The sequence below is a fragment of the Orcinus orca genome, chromosome 11 (genome assembly GCF_937001465.1).
Source record: "Orcinus orca chromosome 11, mOrcOrc1.1, whole genome shotgun sequence".
NCBI lineage: Eukaryota > Metazoa > Chordata > Mammalia > Artiodactyla > Delphinidae > Orcinus > Orcinus orca.
In genome coordinates, this window is record NC_064569.1 from 34944563 (window position 1) to 34960972 (window position 16410).

Here is a 16410-nt window from a genome sequence, read left to right on the forward strand (position 1 = left end):
AATAGCATGTAACATAATATTGGATGTTGTATCTGCTATTTCACAGGTAATATTCTATGCCACTTAACACATTTTGACTCATTTATTCCCAACAAATCTATATCCTAGATACCATTATTATCTTCATTTTACAAATGAGGAAACAGAAACACAAAGATGAGTGAATTGACCAGTGTTAAATGACGATCATGTCGTCTTAAAACAGTGACACTTTTCCCTGTCACTATTTGCAGAGACATCTTTTTTTTTTTTTTTTTGCGGTATGCGAACCTTTCACTGTTGTGGCCTCTCCCGTTGTGGAGCACAGGGTCCGTACGCGCAGGCTCAGCGGCCACGGCTCACGGGCCCAGCCGCTCCGCGGCATGTGGGATCTTCCCGGACCGGGGCACGAACCCGCGTCCCCTGCCTCGGCATGTGGACTCTCAACCACTGCGCCACCAGGGAAGCCCAGAGACATCATTTTAATTACTTTCTAAAACTTGGAAGAGTGGGTCAGCCAGGCTTCTGGGTTGAGCAGTTCTTATGGAGGAGGGGGCCCCAGGCACTGAAAAAAAGGCTTTTGAAGCCCCTTTTTATTTTTTCATAAATTGAAGAAGCGGAGGATGGGGAAGATGGCTCCCCCTAACCCTTAGGGGAGGCAGGGAGAACAGCCCTTCTGGTCTATGGGTAGAGTCAGACTACTGTTTTTTATTTCATGGCTACATAAAAACAGGGCCATTGTCGTCAAATACAAATCATTTTCATTTCTTATTTTTTTTAAAATTCCTGGTGCTAATTATTTCTCTTATTATCCGCCTGCCCTGAGTCCCTTAGTGCTAAAATAGCTGAAACTGAAAAGTCCATTTTCAATAATCTGGCTTTCCTTACTTCTCCAAAGACATAATTCACTATCCCCTACAATCTGCTCCTGTGAATGGACCATAACATTCCTGATCCTTTGAGCTTCTTCTCTTCATCCCCTCCTCCCACTTTCTCTCCTACTGGTCTTCCCTCTCTTTCTCCCCTGCTTCAGCATGTATTGATTGAGAACCTTATGGGGAATGAGCATTGTTTCTGTGCTGCTCCCCTTTGCCTGGAATTTCTTCTTTCTCCCTTTGCTGCTTATCTAAATTCTCCTTATCCTTTAACGTTTGCTTCAAGCACCGTCTTCCATTTGGTTAATACAGCAATTACTAAGGATAGTTTTTTTTCTCCATTTCAAATTTCTATAGCTCTTATGGTCAGTAAAATGCATTTGGCCTTGATCACATGTCACCTTTTATTACTGTTTATGGTGATTATAATCTATCTCTTGTCTGCTCATTTAGATCATGGAGTTTCCTGAGGAAACAGACATGCTGTGTTTGTCTTTGAAACCTCAGCACTTTGCAGTGCTTTGATGGACTAGCTGCTTTGGATATGTTTATAGATTGGGTGGTATATTTGGTACTTTATATGAAATCAAGAGTTTTGAAGGCTCTCAAATCAAGCTTCTCCCCCTTGGGCTAGGTCTATGAAACCTGTCAAAGCGGGTCTGTTGGAAACAGTCTGAAGAAGAAAAAGAAAGACCATTTGTTTTAGGAGAAATCAAGCAGGAAGAAAGCGAAGGTCAGCTCAAAACTGCCCAAAGGCAAATTTGCCATTTAAAACCAGCAGTCGCATTCCTGTGGATGAAGTCATCCCCAATCTCAGTCAAGTGCTGCTTCTTGGGAGTGAGGCACTGGTCAGTTCTTAGGGTCTCTTGTATTTGCAAGAGTGGGTGAGAGGCAGAGGACAGAGCAAGTAGAGGCAGTAAAAAGAACTGAAGGGAGTGGCCAGTGAAACAATTGCCCCTCTCTGTCATCATAACAGAAATGGTTCTTTGAAGGAACTGTTGCATTTATGCAGATTCTTCAGGACAGGTGTGAGTCAGGGCTGATGCTGGCCACCAAGTATGTGGCAGCTCTACTTTTGCTATGACTGCTAGTCCAGGCTTTGTTTGCACGACCCCTTTGTTTTAAAAACTGTAAAGAAAAATCCCTTTGCCCGGCCATTTATAGGTTGAAATGGAGGCTAGTCGAATCAGTCATTTGGTAAAAGAAACTCTGTGGAAATATAAGCAGGGCAGGGATGAGATAAATAATTATGATAATAAAAAGAATATTTATGGAGAATTTAATATGAATGACGCCAAATGTTAAAAGTAAAACACACATTATTTAATCCCTCTAACAACCTGTGAGGCAAGTACTAAGTAATTTGCTTAATATCACATTGCCACTATCTGTGCAGAACCAGGATTTCAGAGCACAGGCTCTAATATTCCAAGCAGTAGACATGTAATGATCTTTCCCCAAGCAAAATTCAGGACATGTGGACTAACTAAAATATATCAGGGACTTGCCTGGTGGCGCAATGGTTAAGAATCTGCATGCCAATGCAGGGGACACGGGTTCAAGCCCTGGTCCGGGAAGATCCCACATGCCACGGAGCAACTAAGCCCGTGAGCCACAACTACTGAGCCTGCACTGTAGAGCCCGCGAGTCACAACTACTGGAGCCCGCGAGCCTAGAGCCCGCGCTCCGCAACAAAGAAGCCACCGCAATGAGAAGCCCACGCACAGCAACGCAGCTAGAGAAAGCCTGTGCACAGCAACGAAGACCCAACACAGCCAAAAATAAATAAATTTATAAAATATATCAGTGTATTCTGGGTACAGTGGGGCTAGACATTTACAATTACGTCTGCTGAGGAAAATCCTGGCAATAGAGTCATTGACTTTTAAATACCAGAAGAAAATTATGGATCAGTTTCAAATTTCTATTCTTGCCTCTTTGGAAACAAGGGAATTATGCTGTTTATATTTGGAGTGTGCAATAAGCATCATCTTGATTGACCTGTTGGAAGTTAAAAATGATTTTTCTTGGAGTACATCAAATCACTGATGAAAGGGTTTCCTGATAGACTTGATACAGACTACTGATACTTCCGCCTATAGTTTCCTCTTGCTTTCAAAGGGCCATTTAGAGAGCATACAGTTTGGTCATGATCAAAGTTTTCACTAAATTTTGAAGTGTATATTGAGCCTGTCTTTTCCTTTTTTTAAAATACAGAGTATAACTGTATTATTAATCTACTGGGATAGATGAAGCAAACAGAAGAACATCATCTCATGTGGTTACTTCTAATTTCTGCCCTCTTGGGTCAGACTGTACAAAGGAATTATATATAAACAAGACATATTTTAAGCCTGTCTGTCTGCAGGGTTGGCTCTGTATGTGGAAGTAGAGTAGGTAGAAGACTGGATAGTGGCATTTGAGAGGTTCCTACTTAAACTATTTATATCATTGCCCTGACATTGTCTGAAACGGTGGTCAGTTTACTGCCTATAAAGAAAAGAAATGGAGCTGTCTGGGTTAAAATATGGATGGGATGAGGCAAGATATGCAGCTCTGCCATGTTGGTTTCTTCTTGGGGCTCCTATCTATAATACCATTTTCAAACACTGCTGACCAACACTAGAGAAATGGTTAATTTCTGTGAGTAAACAGTCACCATCTGTGCACTGGACCAAAAGATTTTGGTCTGGAGGAAAGTTTTCATAGAACATAAGGTTTGATGGGAAGGAAGAATGGCCTTTATTGAGAGCCTATCATGTACCTGGCATTCTATAGGTGTCTTACACACATTAAGGCACTTGGAACTCCCAGTAGTTCTGTGTGGTAGGTGGCAACTGGGATGGAAAGAGACTGGAGAATAGGGAGAACAGTAGCCTAAATCCTGAATAGGATCTGTCCTTGAACAGGCCAAAAGACCTACCTTGGGCCCATAAGTCCATGTCCAGATGTAACATCTCACCACTTTAATGGTGAAGAAAAGAAGACCTAGGGATTCTTACGGTAATCTTATAGTAGCAATTTGCTCAGAGTTGCAGCTAGGGTTGTGATGGAACCAGAATTCACACCCATATTCCTTACTCCAGGCCTCCTAACTGTAATACCCACATCCTTTTTGAGGTACACAGGGGGGACATATAAGATGAGAGGTTAAAATGTGGGCTGGCGAGACACACTGCCTGGTTTCTGATCCTTACTCCACCACTCTGGCTAGTCGTGAGATCCTGCATGAACTGCTCAGTCTCTGCTTGTCTCTTTCCTCAAAGGCAAACATAGAAGTGAAACTAACTGCAGCATCTCACAGGTCTGTTGCAGAGATTAAACATTTTAATACATGAAATGGGCCTGGTGCACAATAAGCCTTCCGTAAATCAAGTTTTTATCACTACATGTTATTGTGACAAAGATCAAGTGTAAAGGCTATTCTCCTGCCTGGTTCTTAGACAGGGGTGAACCGGAGATCATGGATGGCTATTGAAGCAAAGAGCACAAGCTTCTTGGTCAGTGGTAAAAAGGGAGCATTGATATTGAAGAAAATCCTGCTCATTTCAATATTTTGCCTTGAAGTGGTCCTGGAGAACTGTATTCTTTAAACAAATAGTAAGCATTGGTTAAGTTTATTCTTAAAATTATTATTAAAGGAAGCCTGACCATAAGTTAAGAAGGCAGGGATCTAAAGGTAGGGTAATGAGTACCATGTAACTGAGGCCAGACATTTCAGTTCTGATTAACTGAAATTCACTCTAGTAGATACCAGAGTAATTCAACCAATCATGGAGTGGAGTGAGTTCTATTTTTCAAGTAGACAGAAGAGAAGCTGCTCAATGATTTTTACCCCAATATCCTTTGAAATACAATGTGTTGTACACACTGTCTTTCAGGAACAGGAAAAGTGTCTTTTGTTTTGCTTTGTTTTGTTTTTTTGGGGGAGGGGGTGATAGTTAAGAACCCACAGTCCTCAGTATTATGCTGTACAATTTTTGAAGCTTTAATATTTTCCAGTTTTAACTGATTGAAGATTCTTTGCTTTAAATGAAGACATAAGGAAAATATAGCATATGGTGAAGAGGTGGAGAAAAGGGAACCCTAGTACACTGTCAGTGGGAATGTAAATCGGTGCAGCCACTATGGTAAACATTATGGAGATTCCTCAGAAAACAAAAGATAAAACTACCATATGATCCAGTAATCCCACTCCTGGGTATACATCTGAAGAAAACAAAAACACAAATTTGAAAAGATACATGCACCTCAATGTTCATTGCAGAATTATTTACAATAGCCAAGATATAGAAGCAACCTAAGTGTCCATCAACAGGTAAAGAAGATGTAGTATGTGTATATATATAATGGAATACTACTCAGCTATAAAAAAGAATAAAGTTCTGCCATTTGCAACAACATGGGTGGACCTGGAAGGGTATTATGTTTAGTGAAATAAGTCAGACAAAGACAAATATTGTATGTTATCACTTATACATGGGATTTAAAAAATAAAGCAAATGGATGAATATAACAAAGACTCACGGATATAGAGAAAAAACTACTGGTTACCAGTGGGGAGAGGGGTGGGGGGAGGGGCAACATTGGGTAGGGAATTAAGAGCTACAAACTACTATGTATAAAATAAATAAGCTACAAATATATATTGTACACCACAGGGAAAAATAGCCATTATCTTATAATAACTTTGACTGGAATATAATCTATAAAAATACTGAATCACTATGCTGCACATCTGAAAGTAATATAATATTGTAAATCTACAGTTAAAAAATATATATATATATATATAGCATATGGAACTTATGTTAATTAGTTACATGGTTTAATAATTTTTTGTAAAATAATCCTGATTATAGTTACAAAACCACAGTAGACTCTAATAGTTAAACTGTGGAATTAATCTGCTATTTATTGAGCCATTACTATAACTCATTATGGTAGGTATTGAGGATGCAATGGTGAGTAAGATTTAGTCTCTGCCCTCAAAGAGTTTATTGTTTAGTGGGGGAGAAAAAGAAGTTGTAAAAAAGTACAGCAAATGTAAGAAATGTCACAGTAAAATGTACAAAGTCCTAGCATAGGAAATAACTTTCTGGGAAAACTTGTGAAAGCTTTACTATGCTGAGAGTTCCATAAGATGATCACAAACTGTGACTACAATGTAGATATATGTGGTCATTCTTAGAAGTAGAACAAATGTCAAACTAGTGAGAAGTATGGCAGTGGACTCCCAACGATCCCTGTGTACACTAGCTACATTGCAGGACTTGGGAATGGCTCTCTCTGTACCATCTCAAAATCTGCTGACATCTCAGCTCTCCCCGTTGCTACCCAATTTATTCCTGAATCATGCTGCCAGTCCAGGAGAGAGACTGTTCTCCTCCTAAGTTTGCTACTGTTAAGTAGATATGAATTATCCCATTTTCCATTTGACTATACAAACTAGTGGTCACTTCTGTTAGCATGGAATATCAGTATGCCGGATAGCAGTTTGTAATACATTATAAGCAACCTGTAAATTGAGGTAGCAGTTGTTATTGGGTGTGGATGGAAACAAGGCCACACACATATATAATGGAAAAGCTACAACAGGAAGAAAAGAACCTGTTAAATGTGGTCAGAGGGTCTTCCTCCTGCATGCTGCAAAGGAATCACTTGAGCACTATAGAATTATAGTTTATTGAGAGCTTCAGGCTGCAAAAAGGTTAAAAATTGTGCTCCTGTGTGCTTCCGTATATATGTGTGCATAAATGCATGTATGCATTTATATATGTGTGTATACATATGCAGCTCACTTCTAAGTGTGTATGAAAGTGTTTGTTTTTATAAAAGTGTGTACATGTGTGAATATATGAGCATATGTTTTGTGTAAGTTAGACAGGCTGGAAAGTAAGTTTCAGACTTCTCAGATCGTCGCGGGCTCTGTCTCTTCCCACCCCCAGCCCTCCACGCCACCAATAGACAAAAGCAGGAAGGATGCCCTGTGACCCGACCGCGTTAGAAAGTTTGCAGCTCTTAGAGGACATTCCACCTGGGAACCTCATTGGTTGCCCGCAGGATGGTGGGTTTTATAAGAAGTCGGCCGATTCCCCCCGGGAAGAAGGGGCTGCTGTTGACAGGCTAGGCTGAAGCCCTGCCGCCCCCGGCCACCACCCCCTACCCCTCCGGGTACCGAAGTCGGTCCCCGCCCGCCGCCGCCGCCACCGGCTCTGCAGAGGAGGGCCCGGCCCGGGCAGCTCGGCTGCGGCGCAAGACCCGCGGGCTGGAGTCGGGCCGCGGCGCGGGGCCGAGAGGAGGGAGCGGGAGGGCAGAGGAGGGAGCGGGAGGGCAGAGGCGGGGGCGGCGGGAGGCCATGCCTCCAGCTGCGGAAGCTGCCGCACAGCTGGAGCCGGCGCAGTCTGCGCGGCGCTGTCGCCCTCGCGCTCCCGCTGCCCGGCCCGCGGCCGGCGGACTTCGCGGAGGGCCCCCGGCGTAGGCGGCGACGGGTGTGGGCCGAGCCGGTATTTATAGCTCGGTGACAGCTGCGGTGGCAGCGACGCCGCCGGCCCGTCTCGCCGCGCTTCCCAGCGAGGCCGCGGGCGCGGCGGAGGGCTGCGCTCCACCGGGTCTCCCGAGTGCGGACGCCCCGAGCCCGCGCGGCCCCCTTGGTGAGTACGCGGCCCGGGCGGCCGCGCGCGCCTCCCCCGCCGCTCGGTCCCGCTGCGGCGGAGCCCTCCCGGTCCGGCCGCCCGCAGCCGCGCCGCCTCCTCGTCCTGCCCGCGACTGCGGCCCCGGCCGCGTCCCCCGGCCCGCTGCCCAGCGACTTCTCTCCTCCCTACCCAGGGTCGGCGCGCCGAGGGGCAGTGCAGTGCCCGGGAGGGGGGCGCGCACCTGCCCTCCAGCAAAAGGAGGAGGAGGAGGGCTAGGGGAGGGCTCGGGGCTCGGGGCGGCGCGGGGGCGGGGGGCCCTCAAACTACCGGGATCCGAGGGTGAGGGTCGTCGCCAGGACGGACGGTGAACTTTCCTCGCTTCAGGGGTTGCTGGGATGCGAACAGAGTAAAAGCCCCAGTATTGTTCGTTAATTAAATTAACAGGTTGTAGTTCAGGAGTGTTCGCCTTAAAAAACAAACCCCTCCAAACCCCACAAAACTTCAGTGTTTGGGTGTTTACCGTCTTCATCGTGATTAATAAAGCTATTTGTCGAGTCCTATTTTTGAAAATGCCAGAGGCCCACAAGTGTGTTTGACTCATGTGGGTCCACTCTGGCTGCCCTTATTCATTCTACTCGCTGTGGAACAATAAACGAGTGTGCGTGTATGAGACAGAGATGCTCGTAAACATCACATGCTTATTTTAGTATTTATGTGTAGGTAGAAGTCTCATGAACAACATTTTTTTTTTCGAGTAAAAGTATGTTGAATAAATGTATTTGAATAAATGTATTTCCCCCCTAGTTATAAATGATATGTTGTTTGAAATCCAGAGAAGGACTTCCAGGAAGATTTCAGGGTTTTGTTTTGTCTTCAGAAAAAAAGTTCTTCCAATTTATTGAATGTAAAGTGTAGTAGAATCCCTGTAAAAGCAATTTTTGTTGTAAAGTATTGAATTTTTGCCATGCTTATACTTTCCAGCTCTATTCCTTCTCCCCCAATCTTTGTACTTTAAAGGTAATTATGGATTTTGACATTTTGACTCATATTTATTCCCACCCCATCCCACCTTCACCTGATCCTTGTGATCAGAAACCAGTACTTGTTTGTTGTACTTAATTTGCTTCTTAAAACTCTCAGTCAATTAAAAGGAATTTCAGATATGAATGAATTTTATTTTATTCATTAACTGTTACTTTATTTGGTGTTGTGTTTAGAATCTGATCATGGCAATTAATTTTTTATCATCAACACATGTAATGAAAAGGAAGTCTAAATATTTTTAAAGAATTCATTGGTGATTATTTTTCAACTTTAGGACATGAAAAGGACATTTTGATCAAAATCTTGCCATTTTGATGGAAAGTTGGCTAATGTGTTAGTTCAGAGAGAACCCCTGAGCTGCTTTGCTTTCATGTTTTCTATTTTAAACACTTGCATGGGTTCAGTGCTTTGTTATGCCAAAGACTGAAGGACAATAACAAGGGAAGAACATAATTTAAAGGTTGAAACTATGTGAAGAGAAAGTCTAGGAAGTGATTTATGGATGCGATCCTCTAAGTTAGCTAGGGTACCACAAATACAATCCTGGTATTTGTACAGAGCCACTTATGGTGGTTTCATTGATTGACTTAAAAGGTTGATTTTTATTTAAAAGGCTGTGTGGTCTCTTGCATTGCACTAAAAGTAAGAAGTTCCAATTTTACTTCTGTTTTTACTGCTGTTTGTATTTTTTAAACCTGTATTAAGCATTTGCATTACATAAAAATACTGTGTGTCATCCCCTCATGCCTGCCTGCCTTTTCGTCTAACAATTCAAGATAGTAAACTAAGACCTATCCTTACCTCAGGACTGGTCCAGGCAAATATATATTTGGTTTTCTCACCTTCTGACATTTCTCATTTTACAGACTTGGATATTCCATTATCCAGAGTCTGTTCTGTCTGGAATGGAATATTCAGTGCTTTTTTCTCACCCAGGGCTGGTCTGTTATCCAACCGTCATCACACAGTTTTTCATTTACTCATCCATCAGCAAAGATTTATTGAGTGCCTACTAGGTGCACATCATCACCTAATTCTTACCCTTGCTCCCTCCCCATTGGAAATTTATTAGGTGTTATACTTTTCAGGGTAGGGAATACACAGTAATTAAGAGTATTGACTTTGGGGTAATAAAGAGATAGTTCTCTCTGCTTCTGCCAATTGGTAGGTGTATGACCTTGGGCAAATTATAACCTTTTAAAATCTCTATTTCTTCACTGGTGAATCCAAAGGTTTGGTCTAAATGTTAATTGAAATAATGCATGAAAAATGCTTGCCAAGAGCCCAGCACATAAAAAGCACTACAAAATGTTAGTTGTTATTATGTTGCCTGTCTGCTCCAACAGTGTTCATCTCAAGAAATGCATTCCCATCTCAGGAAATGGCAGATCCATTCTGGGGTTTGCCAGGCCGTGTCCACATCCAGTCTATCAGTACATCTTGTCATCTCTTCTTTTTAAATGTATCCAGAATCTGATAAATTTCCAAGCATCAGGCAGAGTGGTCAGATTGCATCACTCTCTGCTTCCCATCTCCCACAGGGTGAAGCCCACATGGTAGGATGGCCTCAAGGCCTGATGGTGATGCTGCCTCCCAGACCTCGAGTCCTTTCATACTCCTCTGCACCCACACCCTGTCCAGTCACACTAGACTCCTGGCTGTTCCTTAAATGCACTAATCATGCACCCAGCACAGGCCTTTACAATTGGGAGTTCCCTCTGTCTGGATCACTCTTTCCCCAGATATCTGCTTGCCTCGCTTCCTTCTTTCACGCCTGGGCAATTGTCACCTTATAGTGAGGGCTTCTTCAACTTCCCTCACTCCTGACACCCCCTGTTAACTTTCTCCTGTTTTAATTTTCTCCAGCAACTTATAACTTTCTAAAATACTGTGTGTTTCATTTTTCTCTGTTTAATGTCTGTTTCCCTCAGTTGAGACTCTAAGATGCAGGGCAACAGGGGTGTGGTCTGTTAGTAACCTTCCCACATAGGCCAGTGCCTGGCACAAATAGGCAATTGGTAAATCGTGAACAATGAATGAAGAGATTATGGAATTAGAATGGAATTAACAAAAAGTGGACTTCACCACTTTCTGTGTATGATTTTAGACAAGTAGCTTGACCTCTCTGAGCCTCATTTTCAATATTTGTAAATTAAGGAAGATATTCATCCTTTATGTTGTTATATTAAAATCCTTTGACACTGAGAGTAGCATGTGAAAAGCACTCAGTAAATGTAATATAGAGTTGATATTATTTTCATGCTCATGTTTAATGGGAATGACCAAGAGACACTTGTATTTTAATAGTGGTCCTCAGGGTAGGAAGTTCCTGAAAGTGACCAGGCACTTTACAAATGAAACCTCCTTTAGTCTTCACTACAACCCTATGAGGAAAGTACTTGCATTAGGATTCTGCTGGTGAAGAAATGGAATCTCAGGGCGGTTAGGGATTCCCTCAAGGTCACGGAGCTAGTGAGTAGCAGGGTCAGGTAGAACTGGACCATATTCCTCCCACCGCCATTTGTTTTGCCTTCCTGATTCCTTTGATCATTTCTATAAAGTCATTCTAAAGGTGTGATTTCACCCATTAAGAACACTAAGAGGTAAAATGTGACATAAACATAGGCTATCGTTATTTATCTTTTAAGGAAACAGTATTCAATAATTTAAAGTTCTGTCTGCCCTTTTGATAGGCAATTTTAAAAGCGATGATTTCCTAGGGATTAAATGAAATGATTGTAAAAAGTGTTCTGTTAACTGCAAGGAACTTTACATACATTAGCATAATACTATAGCTAGGTAACTGAAGAAAATACCCTTTAACTTTGTCTTGTACTAATACAGCCAAGAAGTGTCCAACACACAGCTGTCTGCTGCACAAAGTGCATACTGCAAAAAATAAAGCACAAGGAGTCTTTTTAAACATTATGTTTTAGGAAATTAGACTCAAGGTGCTGGAATAAAGTTCACACTCTTGGCAGAGACAGGCGCAGTCATCTTTAATAAGCCCTTTGACAAGAGCTAAGAAGGGTTACAGGTGAATTTTCAGACATAAATACCAGGGAGCTTCAAAAACTTTGGAGAAATTCTTTTTTTATCCTAGAACAGTGCTCCACAATGAAAACGATGTTATTACCTGGTTAGGTATCACTAGATGCTAAGACCTACGTTAGCAGAGCTGGGCTCTGAGGGAGTTTTACTTGGCTAGTAACAATGTATTTTGTATAGCATATTTTATTAGTTCTTCAAGGACTTTGCCATATGCATTCATAAATTTTTTAAAATAGAAGTGATACGCTCTATCTTGATGATACTTGTCATTATGCAAAAAGTATCACCTGAGCCAGGGTTCCTGCTGAGGAAACATGAAATTCATACTCCTGAAGTCCTTGAGTATTTTCACTTATTTGTAAAAATCCTAATAAGTAAGGAAGGCAGGGTACTCTTGGTGTAATCAAACAAATTATTACAACAATTATTAAGGTATCGATGTTGTCCAGGTCCAGGACGTGCTTATCTTTTATGTAAACTGTTGGAGGTGCCTCCAAACTAGTCTCGCCATTTTCATCACGCCTCATACCAGTGGATCATTTTCCAAGCTGGCAGAGAAATCTTTTTAAAACCCTGCTCCAAACAGTTTCGGATCTGAAAATTTTGAATCCATAGTGTCTACTCAGTAAAATACAGAACAGTACTTTTGTATAATCTTCCTTGAACTGGCCCCAAATTATCCTTAACTCTCCCAGGATACTCCCAAGTGCTCTATGTTCCAGCCCCACAGAACTACTGATACATCTCTGTGCCTGTCCCAGATAGCCTTTCCTGTGCCTTTGCTCAGCTGATCTTCCCAACTTGAGTGTAATTACCCTACCTTCCATTTTTCCATTCTTAGCCTTTAGTACCAGGTGAAATACTGGCTTGTAGTAAAATGCATGACATTTCTAATATCTACTCTAAATAATAGTCCCTCTAGAGTTGGAAACCATGACTGAAGGCCTGTGGATTATCAGACAGTATATAAAGTTTAAGCCTGTAGTTAACCATCATCTTTGTCACTGCTATTAGGTGAAAAAGCAGAGGCTTCCAAGGTATTGCTGGGGGCATCTACCTAATGATGATATTATCAGGAGAGAGAATTGAATGGTGTGAATTAGTCTAGTTCTCAGAGGTGCAGTGTTCTCCCTAAGCAGAGTTGGAAAATCACAGAATGAATATCAGTGATGCGTCGCAAAAGGACAATCAGATCGACTCAACTACTTATACTGATGCTCAAAGGAGAAGGAAAAAATTCGAGGAATCCCAGTTCTTTCTGATCATGCTACCGAGTCAGTTTGAATAGTAAAAGTAGACTCATTTATCCTACAAGTACTTTGAATCTTTTCTATCAGTGGGCTTTATTATTAGGAACTTTATAAACAACATGAAAAGGGCAAGATTTTGGAATGTCTGTCTTCGCGTGGGGAAGGTGTAGCATAGAATGTTGAAGCCACGTAGCTGGGATGTGAATGCTGGCTGTGGCATAGGCTTGTTTTGTTCTGTCATGCAAGTTACTAAACTCAGCTTCAACGTTGCTTACAATAGATTATCTCTTCATTGGACTGCTATGAAATTTAAATGAGATGTCTGTAAAGCTCATTAGCATGGTGTGGGCTATATGCTAAGTCCTGAATAAATGTTAGCCTTAATAATAATGATAACGGTGCAGAACCTGGGGCTGAAATGAGATAGGAACTGTAGGGGTGGGCATGGGGTGTGTCAGTGCTTGTTCCTGGCTGAGTCATCCTTGCAGTCTTTGGACTCAGCTGTTCTTCTCTTCCCTTAGTGGAAGGAATGGCAGGTTGCTCTGCCTTCTCGTCTCACCTAAATGAGGGGACTGATCTCCGCTCAGCTTATCCACTAGGTGCTTACTGATTACCCACTCTGAGCTCAGCACTTTGCTTGCTCTGAAAGTAAACAGCCCCTTCTCTGGGGACTTTGTGTTCTAGTGAGGGAGACAAACACATAAAAAACAGATCATTTCACTGTGATCTGCTAAGAGCTACGACAAAAGCGCATTTGTTTATGATAAAAGCTCAACTGTGGTAGCAGAATTGAATTTTACAAAATTAAAAAACATTTTTAGACTGTGTATACAGTGGAGCATTGTCAATTTGAACCACCTCAGTCCTGGATTGTTAACATTAGAGTCACCAAATGGTTGTACTGATCATCAGGATGCCTTATGGGAACTCCAGAGAGGAAGGCAGTTTTGGTGCTCTGGATAACAGGCCGAGATCACTTGGTAAACTTTTGGCAACCTTGTGTACGAAGTCAGGAAGTGGAGATAAGCACAGGTGTTGTTTAAGTTATGATGTAGGTTTGGAAATTTGGGACCCTCTAGAAGACACCGCTTCCCTTTAGTGTATGAGGCAAGAATAAATAACCACGTTTAGCATAAAATAAAAAGACCAAATGATCCTGTTCACTAAGCTAGTGTCTAAGTCACTGAATCTAGTTAGGGGAGATGAAGACTAAGCTGTAAACACGATGGGAACTATTTATTGCAACAAACACTTCCGGCTTTGTTGTGGTATATTAGATCAAGGGCTAGGAATGGATTTTGATTGAAGTGCTGGCTCTTCCACTCGCTAGATATGCAAATTACGTAGGCAGCACCTGCTCTGCTCCTTTGTTTTCCTACCTGTAACATGGGAATGATAGTAGCATTCATAGCATGCTGTGGGAATTAGGATCTCTACTAGGACAGGATTGTTGTTCAGTCCTATAGCTCTCTCTCTTGAAACAATATAAATATTGGAGAGGAACAGCTGTCTCCAAATTGTTTGAATGTTGTAATTCAGTTTGGACATGTGGACATTACATAGCCCACAAAGCAAGGTTCTGAAGTTAACAACAGCAACGATAAAATAAGTGTATGCCAACTCTCCACAAAGCATTTATTTAAAAAACAATCAAGGTTATATGTAGTCAGTGTTCTAAATCCTGCTGCCTTGCTTGTGTGTGGGTGGGGAAGGGAGGTGGTGGGACAATTACACCAGAATTCCTCACTGGTAGGAGAAGCAATGTAGAAACCTGTTAACTTGTTAACTGACGCCCCTGTCCAGTTCTGATGGGCATGTAGGAACTATTCCTGCTTCAAGACTCATTGGCCTTGAGGTATTTCTATGTATTCTCTTCTAATAGTGGTCTTTCGACATTTCCAAAGATGTTGCATAAAATCAAGTTGACAGCTGACCCATTCTGGCCTTCTAGCATATTGAATACTGTGAAAATGCATGATGTGTTTTCTTCTTCATCACTTTCTCTGCTCTCTTTGGTGTGAGAACCACACAGGTCTTTGGGTGATGAACCTCACATAAAAAAAAAAAATCACCATTCCTTAGCGATCTGGGCTACACATGCTGGGAACAGATATTTTGGAGTATTCATGAAGATCACAAAGGACTTGTAATTGCTTAGAAGGTTTAGAATCCAAGGCACAGTAACTATTTGTTGTGCTAAATTTTACTGCCAGTTGTTTTGTATGTTTACATAGCTTTTCTAAGATAGCTAAGCCAGGTCTTCATTAGCTTAGATAGTGGGTTTACTTGACATTCATCAGCCCAGAATGCTGGACTGGAACTTGGGAGCCAGCCTTGGAGCCTATCCTCAGATCTTCCATTGACTTCCAGTTACTTCAGGTTTTTGACTTGCTCTCTGTATTTTTGGCCACGTGTAAAATGAGAATTTTATTATTATTATTATTACCCCAGATTTAATCAGCTTTCTTGCGGGGGGAAAAAAAAGAACTATAGCTTAGTCTGAGCACCAAATGGGCTCACCAAAACTGAACCCCAGAATTAGATAGACTGAATCACCCAGTCCCACACCTGATGGACCTAGACAGGCTTGTGTTCCTATGGGCAGGCTGGCTCCCAAAGAGGAAAGAGAGAGGAGCTGAGCAAGACTTAGGGGGTGGGGCCTGGACATCAGCATTTTAGGAAAGCTTCTGTACTCAAAGTGTACATCCACGTTAGGGCCTAGCCCTTTAGGCATATCACATATTTTGCAATGCCTCTGTGCCTTTGCACATGCCTAGATTGAGCATCCTTGCCTCCTTCACTGGGGAAAAAAATCCTACTGATCCCTCAACCTCCAATTTGGGTATGTCCTCCTCTGTGAAATCTTCCCCTTCCTCTTCACTTCCCACAAGCAGAGTTGCCTAAAAGCTCTCCTACATGCAACTACTCTGCCATAGACTTAGCTATTTCATGAACCTTATTCTGTGTTGAAATTATTTGGCAAGTAGACTGTGAACATTTTTTTTTTTTTTTTTTTTTTTTTTTGCGGTACGCGGGCCTCTCACTGCTGTGGCCCCTCCCGTTGCGGAGCACAAGCTCTGGACGCGCAGGCTCAGCGGCCACGGCTCACGGGCCCAGCCGCTCCGCGGCATGTGGGATCCTCCCGGACCGGGGCACGAACCCGCGTCCCCTGCATCGGCAGGCGGACTCTCAACCACTGCGCCACCAGGGAAGCCCCAGACTGTGAACATTTTTGTAAAAGCCCACACACACACACATTTTTGTCAATGTGAAAAAAAAAAAAAGGTCTGAAAGTATATCCATCAAATTATTAAGGGACCTTAACTCTGAGGAGAGGGGTTTGGTCAGAGGAGGATTTTTTGTTTTTAATAAATAAATCAATACATTTATTTTTGGCTGCGTTGGATCTTCATTGCTGCCCGCGGGCTTTCTCTTGTTGCGGGCGCGGTGCGCGGGCTTCTCATTGCAGTGGCTTCTCTTGTTGCAGAGTACGGGCTCTAGGGCTCAGGGCTTAGTTGCTCCACGGCACATGGGTTCTTCCCGGACCAGGGCTCAAACCCGTGTCTCCAGAATTGG

The 16410-nt window shown here is 42.5% G+C and overlaps 1 protein-coding gene across 10 annotated transcripts in view; it reads left to right on the forward strand.

Annotated features, from left to right (window-relative positions):
- Nucleotides 1–7201: 7201 nt before the first annotated feature.
- Nucleotides 7202–16410, forward strand: part of TMEM117 (transmembrane protein 117) — a 564172-nt gene continuing 554963 nt past the window's right edge. For 4 of the 10 annotated variants that reach the window (XR_007470005.1, XR_007470004.1, XM_033436511.2 and 1 more), the window contains exon 1: nucleotides 7206–7507. The gene's annotated coding sequence lies outside the window, so the exon portion shown is untranslated. Of the gene's footprint in view, nucleotides 7508–16410 lie in introns of all 10 variants that reach the window. The other 6 variants (XM_033436513.2, XM_049694063.1, XM_049694061.1 and 3 more) reach the window with 5 other exon arrangements.